The sequence below is a fragment of the Melospiza melodia genome, chromosome 4, assembly GCF_035770615.1.
Source record: "Melospiza melodia melodia isolate bMelMel2 chromosome 4, bMelMel2.pri, whole genome shotgun sequence".
NCBI classification, from domain to species: Eukaryota; Metazoa; Chordata; class Aves; order Passeriformes; family Passerellidae; genus Melospiza; species Melospiza melodia.
In genome coordinates, this window is record NC_086197.1 from 72794609 (window position 1) to 72812607 (window position 17999).

Here is a 17999-nt window from a genome sequence, read left to right on the forward strand (position 1 = left end):
AAGCCTTCATGTGAAAAAACAGCTCTCTCTTGCCTGGCATTTTGAGATACCACAATGAGGTATCTCACAAACCAAGATCTAGCTCACTAGTTTAAAATTACCCTCAGATTCATCAGCAATGTTTTTTGTGTGATGTCCCACTATACGGGGCCATCAGGATACACACATAAGGATAGTTATTCATACAGAAAAATATTTTCAACTTCTTAAATGTTATGGGTAGCAGGGAAAGAAGAATGAGGACTTTATATGTAGCTAAAAAACTACATTTCCCATGTAACATAACAAAATTAATGCATACCTACTTTTCTGTGAACTTAAGCCTGAATTGCCCTTCAGCAACCTGCTTGAAATTAGATGTTGCGCAAGAACAGATTCAACTGCTACCTCAGGTTTTAGAAGTGATTTGTTGCCTCATCAGATATAGATGCAATAACTAATGAAGCTGCATTTCTGTCATTGTTCTGTTTCACTGTGGTATGTATAATGCTTCTATTTGGAAAGGACTTGTAATTTCTCTTCAAATCTTCTCTTTCAATCCTACAATACCTGCCAAATATGAGCCTTACAGCATGATTTGATTGCACAGGGCTAGCAGCACATTTTTCCTCCGTTTGCATCAACTGCTTAAATTACAGTAATTTTATTTTGGAACTAATGGTATTCTCCCATATATAAAATGTTTCTGCTTTGTCAGTCTGTTTAATCAGCATTACACAAGAATACTGGGCACTTGAGCCTAAAATTATGTATATCTGCATGCCATTTTCTTTTACTTCTGTCACACAACTAATTCAGCTGCACTATGTGGCCAGATGTTAGTACACACTATTGATCTACATCATTCTTGCCAACTTAAAAATTAATATCATGGGATAGTTTTGAACAAATAAAATACTTATCAAGGGACAGAGAACAACCTGTTTTATGTGAAGTTTGCAATGCATCCCACAACGTTTTTTTATAGACTGTAATTAACTTCAATATTTTCATACATTATGGAAAGTTTTCCTCATAAGTCAGAGATAAAATATTAAATAAAGATTTCAAGCCATTTAACTTACAGAAGGAGACATCCAAAAGCCCAGACAGCCCAAAATGGTTGTTTTATTATATCCCTAGTTTAGTACAGCAATGGTCTACTTGTCATTAGTGATTTAAAGTGTCTGTAATGCCATGTTTGGTTAAAATACTCTTTAAAGATTCCCAATTCCATCAGATGGGAATTTCTCTTTTCCATTTTCTTTATTTCTCTACTCAATATCTTAAAGTACTTCTTTGGTGGGCATGAAAGTGGATGAAATGAAAAATTCCTTCTTCCTCATACTATGCTTATTCTTCTGATTTGCATAAGGTGCAATTTTGTCCTGAAAAAATAAAATTTTTCAAGTTGACTTTTAGCCTTAAGATGAGTGCGTTTAGCAACAGGGAGAAGGATGATGGCTTTCTCTCTTGCAGCTTAAGGATTTCTGCATTGAAATAGCTAAACTTGGCTAACCATGCAGCAAAAAAAAGCTTTTTTTGAATCTTATAGTCCCATCCCTTTGTCCTAATCCAGAAAAAACCAATAGGAAGGGATTTTTGGCTGCTTCTCATGGAGCCTTCTTCATGATATACATCACATAATTCGTACCAATTACCTCCTCAGTTCTTTTGCCTTTCAACTGCATGTTTCAAGATTCCACCTGACTTCGTGTCTGCCATCACTCCCTTTGAGCAAAAGAGCCAATCCTAAGGGGCTCGCAAAGGCTTTCTTTCCCAGATCAAATGTCCTAGTTTTGCTTTTCTGCCTCCTTCTCTTGACCTAATGCACCCAGCACATACCGCTTGAGTGGCACACCACCATCAGGCACTCAGCTGAAGTTACAGTGACCTCAGACTGAAGTTATATGAACCTGCCATTTTGAGCTTAGATTACGTTTCTCTTTTTCTGGTGCCCAAATTCAGATGCTTTCATTCAAGGCCTAGCCAGCAGCAGAGACATGAGTTACCTCCTAAGCTCTAGAAGTGCACAGCCTGCCAGGGGTTCCCCTTCTACCACAAACCCAGGCACCCAGGCTGCACCAGCAGGTCTGCACCTCTGCCTTCTCAAGGAAGTGCACGCTGCAAAGCAAACACACAAGCCAAACCCACTATGTTATCTAATGAGTATCAGGTTCTTTTGCAATATCACATATTGCAATCACATTTTTATCACACTCTTCTTTCACAAATACCTGGCACTAGGGAAAGCACTTCAGTTTTAACGAATCTGACAGCAGCGAGGGAGGGTGGAAAATGAACTAACACTTGATACAGCCACCACAAATAGAGACCCAGAATAAAGTGAAATACATGAAAAAGCTCCTCACACTCAATCTAAAGATGATGTAATGATATCAGTCACATACTCTTGCTGCTCAGTGTCTGTGACATAGTAAAAACATAATGATGTAGAGAAGGATAGTAGGTGACAACTATGTGCTATTTCCCACAATACAACCATGATGACCTACTCAAATAAATGATAAAGTAAATTCTTTAATGATGCATGGTTTTAGGCAAAACTATGAAGATTGAATTATATTTCATTATACTTCCTAAATAAACTTTGAACCTTGCCTAAAACCTAATGGGGGGTGGGAGCAGGAGGGAAACAAACAAAAAACTATCACCCTTTCCTTAGAAATCCAACTCCTCAAATAATCCTAACAACCATATCAACATTCCTTTCTCTCAAAACAAACATTAAAAGGGTGTTTTCATGGTATTTTATCCTGCTCCCACAGGTCTACATTTCAGAAGTCACTGTGAATTGCCCTTTTGCAGTCACTGTCAGAGCATTTCCTGATTATATTGCAAAATTAACCATTTTGAAAAAGGAAGAGTATTATTTGCAAATGTGGGAGTAAGTCCTTAGAGACAGTGATGTCTCTTGACACAAAGCAATAGTATATTTGATGAAATATAAAACAGTTGGTTAACTACCAAGCATTGTAAATGAATCGCTACCAACAAAGTGCTGATTTCTTTCAACAATATTCCCCAAAACAACAAACCCCAAAAAACAATCTCATTATGAAGTCCTAACAAGGTCTTTATTCTTCTCTCGAGGAAAAACTCCTCAATGATTCAGTGACACAAAGACACACTAAATATTTTTCTGGGTCAAAGCTAGAAAGCCCAACACACCCAAGGACTGAATTTTAGACAGGAAAGTGACTGTGAAGTGCACCTACCCCTTGTGATTCATGCTTGCAGCTCAGCTACATGATGGCTCAAGAGCATAACTACTGCTGTCAGGCTGATCTCATGAAAAGGAGGGGTATGTACAGGACAGCTGGCCAGCAACAGATGGGAATATGCTGTTCCATCTCACAGGTTGGTAGACTTCCTGTTGCAGCACATGCTGTCCAGAAGGAACTCTAATTCTAATGCAGCACCGGTCTTCCAAAGGAGGCCTGGCTTTAAGCCACAGTCAAGTCCTAGAATTTAAAGAACTTCTTAAATTGTCTAGCAACTCCTTAAGCAGTTCAGGCATTTATAGTACAGATCTGTTATTTGTGTTGAGAATTAATTAGTCAGTTCTTTTAATTCTTCTTGTGTGTTTGCTTTAAGGCGAAAGGTTTTATGAGCAGAACTTGATGTAACTGCTGACAGCTTAAAATTTTTTGGCCTTGAAGAAGAAAATTATTTAATTTTCTAATAACATGATAGATGCAAAAAGTTCACAATCAGTTGCAGTCACTACGAGGATTATTGCTTTTGCTCATTCTGCTTCATGGTAACATTAGTTTTGACCACCAATTGACTTCTAAAATAGTTAAGCTGCATTAAAATCAGACTGTTGTCATTGCAATTTACAAGGTAATTAATTTATCTTTCATTCATTCCCTTAATTTAATTTTTTTTGATGTTCCAAATTAAACATTACTTAAAAACAAAAAAGTTAAACTCATTTGAAAACATAGAGAAACAGAAATTAAGAAACCAGTTCATTCTGTCCTTCTGAGTGGAAAGAAATTAATAAATTAAACATTCATGCCACTTCTCATTATCAAAGTGTCTGGAAACAACTGTAGGGAGCTCATTCCATTATGCAAACTCACCCTGACCCAACTAGTCATTGTGTGTTCATGTAAAGAATTACCATATCATCTCCTAAAAATAGAACTATTGTTGTGGATAAGGTTATCTATACCATAAAAGACAGTATTCATTTGTAGTGCTACATTCAAACCAGTGGTTAACTTATGAGACACTAATATAAATTAATGGAAAAGCAGGTTAAAGGGGATTACAAAATAGGATTTGGTTGAGAAATATTGCTTTTTTGCATTATCAACTGTGGCACTGTGTACAAAGTGATACAAGTTCACAGGGTACAACAAGACACCTTCATTTCATACTTCGCAGATTATTAGAATTTCTATGCAAACAGTGCCTGTACAATTCTATACATTCACATAAGTGCTCAATAGCATAATTTTTTCCTTTTTTCTTTTCAAAAGGCTTTCAAGTAAAAATTATAACATATTAACAGTGATGTATAAACTCAACTCTGTAGTAAATGCTTTTTAAGCACACAAATTTCAAATTAGAAAAAGGGGTATGGTCTAATATTCATTAAATACCATTTCTGTATTATGTATTTCCCTTCTTTTAAACTAAAATATCAGTTCACAGAAAGACATACACAGTCTGACATTTTGAAATGCCTCCTGACTTCAAAGAATATCTGCCTAAGAACAATCATCAATGTTTTACAGTTTCTTCCTCATTCTCAACAAGTATTTCAGTATTCAAACTAAGGGAGCAATTCTTGTGAATACTTATACACAGCATTCTAGTACTTGAGCATATTCTTCCTAGACCCCACAGCAGTATATTTCACTGTGCTGAGCTTTAAAGAGGGTTTTGATGAAAAAGAGACATAACTTTGCATAATATGCTCTACAAAAAAAAGTCCCTGATACTCTGAGTACTCACACTAATAAAATTAATATTCAGTCTAAATGTTTACAAATATGAAGCTTAAACAATGCAGCAGGCTAGAATTGAGTTTAACTCACTCTCTAAGCCACTAATTTGTCCTCACCACAAATCAGAACATCGATATAGTTCTACTCAGAGAAATAAGTTGAACTTGCTGAATTAAATACTGCTAGTTTAATGTTTTCTCCTTTTGTGCAACCTCAGAGCCAACCCTTTTCCTTTTTTGTGGTCTCTCCACTCTTAAATTTGAGATCTACAGAATACCAACAGCTTATCAACTGTCAAATATTTTTAAATTATTATTAAAATAATTTGAATTATTTGAAGCACAAATAAAAGTATACTTCCATAATTTCCATAATTCATATAATTGGTGCATATAGTATATATAGCTTTTGTATCAGCAGACATCATATACACTGACATTTTTGTGATTACTGCAATGCATTAGTTATGATCTACTCTTGCTAAACATATAATATTAATTTGCTGTACTATAATGAAAGAATAAAAATTTAAATGGATATCTGAAGATGGAGCTAGTGGAGAGTTTTGTCAGTTTTAAGAATCTTTAGAACCAAACATCACAGATGGCAATTTTATCTGTGGTTGATGACCACTTCCATTTGTCTCTCCTATAAATTGATTCCATCAGTTTTTGCTGTGAATCACCAGATGGCACTTCTCCCTACTCTTAAGAGTTACCCTCTGAGCATGTAGGAGTTAGATCTGGGACAAACATTTCCAGCTGAACTGAGATGCTGTTTAGATTTGGAGATCCTTACCAGAAAAGAAGCACTTGTCTTGTTTCAATCCCTCTCTTTAAGTGAAAATATTCTTTCTTAAATTAGTTGCTGTAGACAAGCTATGTCTACAGAAGTGGAAAAAAAAAGTAATAAACCCCCCACATACTTTTGTCAACACATATGCACTGCCCTGACCAGGGACATTTTTAAATGAATTCTTTCACATTCTCTGACATGACTATATTTAAATCTGCACTTCTACCTTGAATAAAATAATATTGACAAAACAAAATAAAAATGTGCTGAAAAGTTTGTCCATTTCTAAGCAGCACTGTAATTTTGCAGCTTCCATTCTGGCTATGTTCTTCAAATAATTTCTCTCCCTTGTTTCCATGTGCATTCCATGGGAAGAAAAAAAATCAGAAAAGTATGCAGTCATGGCAAGAGCTCTCAGTGAAGTACAACCGTGATTCATTATCATCACATACTAATGGGATATCTCGGTGGAAACGCCATAAAGCAATGTTTAAACATCAGGCAGTGATTGTTTTATGCCTGTAACTGCACTGCACACATTTTTCACTCTCCTGCTTTCCTCTGTTACATGGGTCAAGCACAATGCTTCCTTTTCTCTGGGACTCTGGGGAGAAGAGACAGGCTGATTTGGATTTTTTCCCCCCCACTCAATTTCTTTCCTTCTTGTAGCTGTTTAATGGGACAGGGAGTTGTAAATAAATTTTGTGTGGAAATCTGCAAAACTCCAGGTTTTCAGGAGGAAAGTTAAAGCAAAAGGAATTTTCTTTACACTGAAACTTCACTAAGGTTGCATGCAGCATCATGAAAAGTCATTTTTTCAAGCATGACTCCTTTACACAAGGACTTGGGGACCTCTCTACTATTACCCTGTAGGAATATCTTTCTGTTATCTCCTGGTTTTGCTAACAGTCAAGGCAATATTTTTAGTGCTGGAGAGCTACAGTACATCAGTACTACATGACAGTGGGACTTTAAGAATATACACTGAAATCTTTTGTTTTTACCACATATTACTTCTTTTTCGATCTCCCAACTGATTTTTAGAAACATTTTATGAATAATATTTCATGTAGATTTATTGAGAATTATATCATAAACAAACACAAATGAAAAAATATAAAGCAAGGTATAAAATATCCATTGGAAGTGCTTGGGGTCTCCAGTGAGGAGTTTTATCTTTTTTCTCTTTTAGAATTTGACCCACTGAAGTCCACAGCCTTAGTGTGTGATAAGCCCTTACAAAGCTTCTGACATCAGAAGGGTTGTGAAGATGACAGCCAAAAGTCAAACCTCTAAACCACCAGCCTACTCTGGTGAAATCAAAGACAGCTTTAATCTCAGTTTTAAGCTCAGTAAACAAAGATTTAGACTTTAAGCTTCGATAACCAGGATGACAAAAAACAGCCCCCAAAATCACCAGGTTAACTCCATGAAATAAACTCAGCAAATTTTTCTTCAAAATTATGTATAATCAGCCATTCTAAAGCTCGCGGACTATTTGCAGAACTGTTTAGGTTGGTGGGAGATTTTAGAGTTGTTACAATGAAAAAAAAAAAACTAATTGAAAATTACTTCTGCACTTGATTCTAAGGAATCTAATAATTTGCAAGCACCTATATATGAAATGAGGCATACAACACTGAGTTCTGACATTGCAAAAGACTGAAACGGAGTTACTTGTGTCAGTAAAATACACCCCCATATTGTTTGCTTTAAAGCAACACCTCAACCTTTATTATAAAAATCTCTGGTGTTGGAGAAGAACTGACTGTCTGAGTGCTCAGCGAGGATGAATAACCTTCATTCCAATGCTTGGTTCCATGCAGGGGGATTATGTTATTGCTCCCCTCCCAAATCCTTATGAAAATAAGATGTTTATAATGAAGACTTGTCTTGTAAGTAAAACTGATGTTGCATTGATAAATTAGGTGTTACTTTAAAACACATGACATTAATTATCCCTATCTGACCTAAGCTACACTGATGCGTCCCCTTATTTTAACTTTCTCTTTAGAAACTCATCTTTGAAGTCCTTATTTTCTCAGAAATTTTGGCAACCTATATGAACAAATATGTCCATCAAATCCCTAGAGTTTGGTTATACTGGGAATTGTCAGAATACAGCATTCAGTCGTCAATCTCCTTCTTATAATCTTCCAGGAGTGGACAGAGTATAAGAATATTTTTTCTTTGAAGTGCTTCACACTGTTTTGTCAATACATGTTAGATAATGATTAAAAAGCCAACAGCAAATCCTGCGCAACACGTGCTGGTGTACTGCCTTGTCTTGCATTTAATTACTCAATTAGTTTTGCATGGATTACCACAGTAATCTGAAACTACCTATTGCTACTAAATAAAGCTAAAAGGAAATAGAAAAACAGCACATTACCTGGCAGAGAGCTGCTGTCCAAGACAATAATCGGAACTTGAGATACAGAGCCTTTGTTCAGTTTGAACATTTAAAGACTCTTTGGAGATCTGATTGGCTGACTATCACACATGATGTTTGGACAGTTTATTTTGTGTGACCAATGGCCAAACCTACAAACATCTCAAATTACTGAGGCGCAAGAGGTTATGGTGAAGCTCAACAATCAGAACACAATCCCTCAGAAGGATACCCTTGGTTTATTAACATTCCATCACCTGTTTAGGGTTTCTTTCACAGCTTCTTTGTCTGACATGAAGGATTTCCCCTTAACAACTCTGTTCAGTTTCAAAATTCTATTTAGGTGTTATATGTAGCCTTTTAAATGAGTGCTAATGTCTGGGGGCATCTTAACATAGTTTGTGTCTAATGCTCTAGGAGTTCAGCAATATATGGTGAGGCTGGTTGGGAAATTGCCTTTTATAACATACACTAAGATCACATTAATATTATTTTGTTTAATGAATAAAAAGTGTAATAAAAATGCTCGAAAGATCATCAGTAACAGCTTAAAAGGAAAATTAGAGGCACTTAATGCAACTATCATGCTGCAAAAATCCAATTTTTTCTCATTTGGACAAAATTTTCCAGCAATTAACAGTAAGTGTACAATTAACTTAGATGTTTTTAGACTGCTCAATTAACAGTAAAAGTATAAAATACTGCATAAGGCTTTATACAGTAATTAGAAACTTTGTATTAATAAGCAGTATTAGCCATGACAATACTTAAAAAGCTGTGTTTTGCTGGAGATAATGCAGAATTTCCTCTGGAGCTCCAAAAATTATTTTTCATTATTTCTTAAATTTACAAAAAACCTCACTATTTTTGTATAGGAATAAAATGGAATCATCTGTAGAACTGATGATAGAATAAATACATTACAAGGTAGGTTGTACCTAAGACCAGATCCTACCTTCAGATAAAAACTCTGAGCAAAATGCTTTTCAAAGTTCACATCAAAAGCCTTTTCTTTGTAAATGCAAAAATGTTGTAAACTATTTTGCTGGAAAACCAGGCAACAAGGTGTGCATGTCCTCACAATTGTTATTTTCTATCGGTCTCACACTTGCCTTGACCCAAAAAATGCTGGAAAGGATGAAACAGCCTGGCCAAAAGAAACAGAAAAACAATGTGATGACTCAGGCTGGAAAAAAAATTAAAGCTTTTTCTTGTCCTAGATATTCACTAAGCAACAGATATTAAAACCTCAAAGCCCTTAGAAGTGCTTTATTTGGAAATTTCTGGCTGCCTCTGGGACAGATTTTATGGGCAAACTGCTGTTACTTTCACTACCCACAACTTCAAATGGTCATAGGCAAGAAGCAATTCTCAGAATAAATTTCTTAATCTATATGAAAATAATGACACTAATGACAATCTGCATTTCTAGGATGTGTGGCAATCTCACATGAAAAGTAAAACAAGGTCTAGAATTACTGAAAGCTAACCCAATAGGAGACTTGCTTAAATAAAAAGGCCAGCCTATTAATGAGAAAATATTATCATTTAATTGATCTCTGTATTGTCAAAACTTAATTTGAATCTGAAACAGTTCTTTTGGGAAGAATGAAACATACTGGAGATAACACATGGCATTGATAGGTGAGCCTCTGATGCCAAACTGTGAGGAGGATACTTGCAAGGGCTGTTCATCTCATCGCTGAGGACAACAGCAGGAAGGGAATGTGCTTGCTGACACCAGCACACAAGAAGGGGACAACAAAGGAAGTAAACATGGGTTACTGAACTCTGACAAAGACCCTGCAGTGACAATACCACATTTCCTATAATTGGAGTGAAGTAGGAAAGGAGGCATTGTTACTGCTGGACACCTTCTGTTACATTTTGACAGCTTGTGTTTAGTCCTGGGTACAGCTGCTCACTTGTGTCAGCAAAGCTGCTCTCCCCCACTGTGCCCACAGGCCCTTCCTTCCACAGGATCCTCGTCCCTGCCCAGGCAGGGGAAGAGAAAATCACCGCTGGCCCCAAGATTTCTGCACCCGTGAGAAGCAGCCACGGAGAGATGGACCAACAGCAGGCACCACGGCAGTGTCTCCAGGGATGCTGACCACAAAGGCCACACGAGCAAGCACAGCACAGCACCAACTTGGCATCACCATGGGGAACCAGAGCTGCCTTTTGTCCAATGACTTCAGACAGCAGTAAGGACTAAAATCTGTGCCAATCCTGCGGTTGAGCTTTTTAAATTCAGGGAACTGAGCATGAGGCAGAAGGTCAGAACTATCACTAAAGTGTACTTCTAAGTTACAGAGCTAATTGCCATGGGCATGCCAGTGGCAGACAGCTGGCCTGCAGTCCACTGTCAGCTTGAACTTGACAAAAACAAAAGTTAATACAGTCTTGGACCATTTCTGTATAAAAACATATCAATATCAAGAGGGCTATTACACAACTCACCATATGAGACTGTATCCAGCAGTGCATTTTGTGAATAGTAATGCCAGTGGAATTTTACATCTAATAGAGATCCAGCTACTCAAGAGTTCCTCTGAGAAGGGTGCTTAGAGCTGGCTCAGTTTTCGCACCTTGCTGCCCCTTCACTCATAGGCACATATTAAATGTAACTATTCCTCCCTGGAAGAGAGCCAGACACCAAAAGGAGAATTTCTTTTGGGATCTTCAGATTAAACTGTTAAAATTGAAGTAAACTCATCATAACCATTTAGTCTGGCTGCTGATGTGAACTTCAGCTCAGGTATTCTACACCCTAACATCTGCTTTACTACTACAGTTTAGTAACAGACACATGAAAAGAAATAATCTTTGCTGCATATGCTTGAGTGCCTCCATTTATACTGCAGCACAATTTTTCCTTCTGTCCCAAACCAAGCCTTCTTGAAAGAATGCCCTAAATTATCATTGGCAGTAAAACCTAAAGCTATAAAGCAGCTTGTTCTAATAACGGAAGTTTGGTCACAAATTGTTTTCTTTTGGTGTGAATTTTTACTTTTTTTTATAACTCCATGCAAAACCTAAGGTACTGAGTGATAATCTTCTTTTCTCCAACTAGTATATGTTCAAGATTTACACATTTTAGAGAAGATTTAAGCTTGTGATACAGATCTGCAAGATATTCTTTGACTTACACATAATTTGATGTTTTCTCATTTAAGGAGCAATCCATCACAACAATATTTTGACATTAAGAATGCTGACATCTGCATGTGATCTGGATATGTAGGTTTCACTTAAAATCAGTGGGCAGAAACAAAGTTCTGGGATATCCCTCCCTAACCTGTTTTAGACATGTAAGCTATAACAAAATGAAATGTGGCCTACAAGGGCCTATATCTCTCCATTATTTAGAGTACATCTGGAAAATTGTTCAATTATAGATGCATATCCTACTAAAGTCTGTGCTTGGATGAATCCAGCCCTATATATAAAGTTGTAATACAACTTTTTTGTATTGCGGTGGACTGAAAAAAATGACCCAGTCCCTTCTTCCATTTCAGTATTTCTAAATCTTAAGTATGTTGGGGGAGGTAGGACAAGAGTTATCCTGTTGGCTTATTTAGCTCTTACAAAATAAGAAAGTGAAAAATGTATGCTCTAGATTCTAAAAATGTTCTTCCAACTTCTTTGAAGCTGATCCACAGCTTAATAGCATGATGTTGAAATCTGAAATTCTGCAATCTTTTCTGTACTGTTGAGAAAAATATGTCCAGTTTAGCTGAGTATTGCAACTCTGAAAAGCATGTGCTGCAAGACCCAAATTTTGTCTCTATGTTTGTAAAATGTGCAACTCAGGACTGCTGGATCACAAATATTTTTGTGGTTGTCATGGCTTCATAGAAGCCAATTTATGGAAGGTGCAGACAAACTAGCTTGTGCTTTGCATAACACAGACAACTATCTGTTTGAAAGTAAATCTTCAAGTCAAGCCTTATGCAAGAAAGTGCAAGATAGAAAATCACTGCCATATTAAGCAAAATAGTGACAGATTTCATATATGCAATTTTAATTGACAATTTACTCAATTAAGTCACTGGATAAACCACTAAATTAAAACTTGAAAAATGTTCAATGCTTTACAGAACAATACAGAGGACAGCTTACCTTATGTAAAGGCTGGACACTTGCCCAGATCCACAGAATTGTAGGGATCATTTTTAGAGCAAATTTGTGACTGCACTGATTAAATTGCTATCAATTTTTATGATGCATAAACACTTTGTCTCATATTTTTGTGACATTTTTTGAGATTGTATTTCATAATATCTGAATATGTGGCATTCTACAGTTCTGTAAAAGTACCTGGTATGAAATACAACTTCTTCCAAATGTGAAATAGAGGCAGCAGAATATATTTGATTCAGGCAACAAAACAGGCTGTCTCTGATGGTGTAGATACCAAATATACATCAGGGACTTTTCAAAATTTAACAAAAAAACCTACCTGTTTGCCCAAGATACTGCCAAATCTTTTTCAGTAGGTCCAAGAATTCCATAAAAGATCCCTTTGCAGAACAAAAAGAAAAGCAATGCTAATTTAAAAACTACTCTCTGTGAATTATTTGAAAAACATTATAACGCAGCCTGAATTTTTGTTGGCTTGGATAACTGCAGATACACAAGCTCTTGAGTAATTAGACATGCCATAGGGTGTGCCAGTACACAAGTTTGAGTGTGTTAGGTATGAAGGAAATACAAATCTGAAAGGTTTGTTGCACATCACATTGCCCAACATCCCAGCTTTCTGGTTGCTTCACAGCACCCTTTCAAATGAGCCAGACACACTGATGGGTCAAAAACCACCTGTGCATAAGTCACAAACACAGAGGTTAAAGAGAAATATCAGAGGTTTCCTTCTCACTCTTCCTCCCTAATCCCCCAGCCTCACCCAGCTGTCTCACCCCTCCTTGCTCTAAGAGCTCTATAGCTCAAAAACATGCCAGCATACAAAGTCCAAGGTAAGGAAAAACTACTCTACAAATGACTTACAGCTTCTTCATCACAAAACTGGTACTTTAGGTTTCCCCTGGTTCCTTGATTTCCCTTCAGTTGTCCTCACTATCTTGTATTTAAATGCATCCATATGAATGCATAGATAATCATACACAAAATAAGAGAATACAATACCTTAGAAGTAACATTTAAGGCTACTCTGTCAGGGCAGAGTTTTGCTGTGATTATTTGAATATCACTTTCTGCCTTAAATAAAGAATTATAAACTTAGCCACTAACATTCTTACTTTTTTTAAATGCTGCAGTAGCTCATGAAGACCAAATATGTTCAACTCATTAATATATGATGGTAATTTTCCTCTTTTGATCAGATCACTTTAGATGCTTATACTAATTCCTTTTCTTTGTCTTTTACAAATTATTTGTGAGGGAGTGTATTTTTTAGAGTAGATCTTTTTTCTAGACAGATCAGATAATGTATGTGAGCCTAATTCAGTGGAACTGAGTGTGTACATGAGACTGAGTATTAGAAACTAAAAGGTGTTTTTCAGAGGGGAAAGGATGCTGTGAGGACATCGCAAAATAAAAGAGAAAAGGATAATGAGCTTGAATGCAATAGCAGTATTGCCTTTAAGAGCATCATAATTTTTAATGGTATGCATGTTTTGAAAGCCTGTACCTCTTACTTTTAACTTAGCAATCCTTGTCATTGCACAATTATAATGTTAAGCAAAAAATACTTGTTTCTCACCTGTAAGAAAATGCAAGATGTTCTCCAGCTTGAAAGTTTATGATTTATGTACTGATATACAAGTTGCTAAATATGTACTATATTTGTTGGAGGTTCACTCAGATTTTCATCTGGAATTGGACCCTGATTAAGAGAGGAATTTAAAACAAGTAAGCAGTAAGTGTAGGTATATGCTATAGTGGGAAAATTGCAGCTGTACTTAGGTATGTATTATTAAAACAGACAAGCATAGTGATAAAAATATTCAGCAATTGAAAAAGTAGTTTTGTTTATAGACAAGAAGGAGATAAAACTCAAACTGATTAAAGGGTGTAATATAATATATTTCTACTTTGCCTCAAAGGGCAGCTATGCTGGCAGAAGTTTTCCCTCCTGCAGGATCAGCTCTTGACTGTAGCATCTACAAAGCTAAAGCAGGTTTATTTAATAGGTAAAAATCCACACAAATCCTGACAACTGAGGGTACTCAAAAGACAGAAACATTTTATGCAACTCCCAGCAGGCCTGAACACTGCAACAACAGAGCACCTTTCCATTGCAGCTTGCTTTTCTTTTTTGCACTCTGGACTAATCAGTTTCTTCCAAACCACCACAAGCAGGTCTATTTGAGATAAATACAACATTCTTAAATACCACAGGTGAAAGATGCAGATCAATGTACACTTTTACTGTAGCTCTACAGCAACAGGTTATTTTACAGATGGTGCCCTGGAAACCTCAGCAGTAACACAAACCATCTCCCAAAGGCCAGCCCAATGTTCACAGCTCCATCTATTCCACTTATGCTGCAACATTTTAGGATTCAAATTAAAGGCAGTGCTTTGACAACCTCCACTTTGAGGCACAGTGTGCATTTTAGGTAGCTCATGCTGCCATGGCTTTCCTCAAAAGCAGAATATTGCATTGCTGGGCTGCCCAAGAATGAAAGCCCAGTAACCTGATAGTTTATATCATTCCCTCCTTCCTTCTCTACCTTCACGACCTCGTGTCTTTTCACTGCTGTGAAAAGCCTTCCTACTCCTGCTTAAGGAATCATTGCAACACCCTCTGGATATTATCAGTTCTCTGAGACATAAAAAAAATTAATTAGAAATCATCTTGAATATGCTTTTCTCTCTTTAGGACAAGAGTCTCTCTTGGTTCCTGTTTGCAGCAGAAAGTAGGCAGCCCATTTCTACCCTCAGCAGGGCCCAGATAAGCAGCTCTACCAAACGAAGAAACAAAGAGGGATTCCCTCTGTCAAAATCACAGAAGCAGAATAAAGTGTGCCTGGGAGCATGAGTTCAACCAAATATAAAAGGCTCTGTGCTCAGTGGGGTTTGGTTAAATAAATCAGGTCCAAACTTTTAGGAACACAAACACAAACCATTCCCTTCTCAATGGGGTAACAGAAACAAACACACCAAGTTAATGAACGCAGCAGGGATTGACCAAACAGTTCAAACTCCCCTTTGGAACAGCGCAAACAGCTAAGAAGCAAGCAGCCTTAGCCTCTTGGCACAGGAAAACAGAACATGCTCTGCTTTGGTTGGATGACTAAAAAATTCCTTGATTACAGAAGTCCTCTATTCTAAAATGAGGAACTAAATTTGCTATTAAATGCCAACTAAAGATTCATCCATTCAGTTCTGACAGCTCACATGCCAAGTTAAAGTACTGGCACTGAAATGTCTGCTCCAAGCATTTGATCCTGTTGTTTTCATAGCTGGTCCAAATTCTGCATCTCCTCACACTCGTGTACTGCCAACATCACCCATCAGGTACCCACTACTCCTTCTGTGCACATGGTCACAGAGGCTCCAAAGAGGTCAAAAGGATCAGGTGGAAAACACATACACATGTGTATATGGTATTTATGGCTGCTTACTACAGGCTGTAAATACCATACTGCAACACTAGGGCTTCCCAAAACATCAAAGCAATATAAATGCAGCCTTCCAGGACTTTCTTCATTTCCCCACTTCACCTCCTGATATGCAACATGTTGCATAGTTCTTCCTGTTTTCACATCACCTTGTGTATTTGTATATATACATATAATTTTTACTACTGGAAAATTATCTGCTCACTCATGTATATTCAGCTGCCATATTGAGAAGTAAATGCTTCCTTCAGACTAAACCAGAATGCAAGATTCTCTGCAAATAAAACAGCTATAACTGCTGTTCAAAGTACTTATAGGACAGGGTGTTCAAGATACAGTTATAACTTCTGTTTTCACCCAGTACCTGTTCATTAGTAGAGGGAATTGATTTAAAAGTAGGATTTAAGCTTCAGTTATTAAGAGATAACAACCTGCTTACCCAGGATCCACTAACACAAAAATTAGAGAGCCTAATTTAGGTGGCTAATTTAGGTATCACAAGAGTATAGTCCTGCATTAAAAAACTGTTGTATTTAGACATCTGGGATAAAACTGGTAAATGGGGGACAAGAACAAAAAAAAAGGAAGAAATTTTCAACTACCTTATTAAAGTTAAAAACATATCCTGGATACCTAATAAAACATATAATTCAGTGCAATTAAACTATCAATTTAAGTATAATAATTCCAAAGTAAGCTTGGATATGACAACTACTAGAGCTTTCATAATTTTTCAGGAAATACATGCAAGAAAATAAAATCACGGCCTCATAGCTAAAATACATTTTCATTGAGAACAACACAATTTAAGTCACCATTTTACATATACAATATTTCAGCAATGCTGAAGTGTATCCAGAACTGCATGCTCATTACCCAATTAAGCAACAACATTTCATTAACACCTGTCTATGCTATTACACTCAAAAGAAGAATCTATTTTAATTGTGGAAAGGACAGGCTTCTGTACCTATTATTATTACTATTCATCAACAACAAAAACCTTTCTATGGCCAACAATTAGAATAAAGAAAATCATAAAATCAAAGGGCAATATAGTCTCTATTCCCTTCTCAAAAAAAAAAAATTAAAAATCAGAATACAACTAAAACCTGCTCTGACTGAAAACATGACATGTCACTCCACTTCTGCTAGGTTGAAGACATCTGCCTCTGTGAAACTCCTCAGAACACTATTTCCTCAGCTTAACGTGTTCTCCCATCCACTCTGTTTTCACCTTCTCATGTGTCATTCTTCCAAGGCTACATTTTTTCTGTACCCTAATAATGTCACCGGAAATGCAGAATTAAAAGCCATAAGGATAAAGAATGCAAACATATGTAAGTCTACATATAAAAGTAGCATGGTAAAACATCAGTACTGGTAACTATGGAGGATCATCATCTGTATCCTGTGAAAGGTGTCCTACAAGTGACAACTGCCACTGGCAATTTTAGTGTGGAAAACCCAGCATCCTGGTAGGATGAGAAGAGTAGAATACTCACTTGCTACTCTATCTTGGTTTTCATTCTAATAAATGGGGAGAAGGACAAAGTTCTAACCAAAATAGAAACAGGAATGGCAGAGAAGATGGACACATTAAAGAACTTATTTGGAAACAGAGACATCATTTTGGTAATCACTATAATTTCCATTTAACCTAATCAGGCAAGTCAAAGCAAGAAATCAAAAAGAGTACATAAGAAGTCTTAAGAAGCAGTCAAAGAGTCTCTTCAGCCATTACAGGGTGTAAACCATGAGCAATTCCTTATAACCCAGTAGAACTGCACCACAGGAAGGGAGCTCAAGCAAGGACCTGGAGTCACAGAAAAAGAGGAAATGCCAATCAAGCAACACTGACATATTAATTGACTGAGAGCAATCACCATGGTGCTTTTAGGCGTCACTTAAAAATGCCCTTCCTGGATTTCTCTACCTCATGTGATCTTGGCCTTTATATTCATTAGCTTAAAAATCACTTTAATTATTTTCATGAAGCTAACACTGAAACAGATCATGAGCCATGCAAGGCACTCATAATGTTCTAGTATTATTTTGTATGAATGAGGAAATGAACTAAATTTAAATAATGCACCCCTATTTTCAGCATGACTACAACAAAACATCTCTTTTTGAATAACTACATGAGAAAAACATGAGAAAAAACCCTGCCTTATGCCTCTAGCCAACATAATTGTATCTACACAAGAAAAAGAAAACAGGCTCTCTTTTTTCCTATTCTTCACAAATATGAAACATACTTCA

At 36.6% G+C, this 17999-nt stretch overlaps 1 protein-coding gene across 3 annotated transcripts in view; it reads right to left on the minus strand.

Annotated features, from left to right (window-relative positions):
- SLC16A7 (solute carrier family 16 member 7) overlaps positions 1-17999 on the minus strand; it is an 80493-nt gene that overhangs the window by 55745 nt on the left and 6749 nt on the right. Inside the window, exon 1 of one of the 3 annotated variants that reach the window (XM_063155161.1) lies at positions 8149-8276. The exons of 1 other annotated variant lie outside the window; for it this stretch is intronic. The gene's annotated coding sequence lies outside the window, so the exon portion shown is untranslated. Of the gene's footprint in view, positions 1-3218; positions 3395-8148; positions 8277-17999 lie in introns of those variants that run through there. One more of the 3 variants, XM_063155160.1, reaches the window with a different exon arrangement.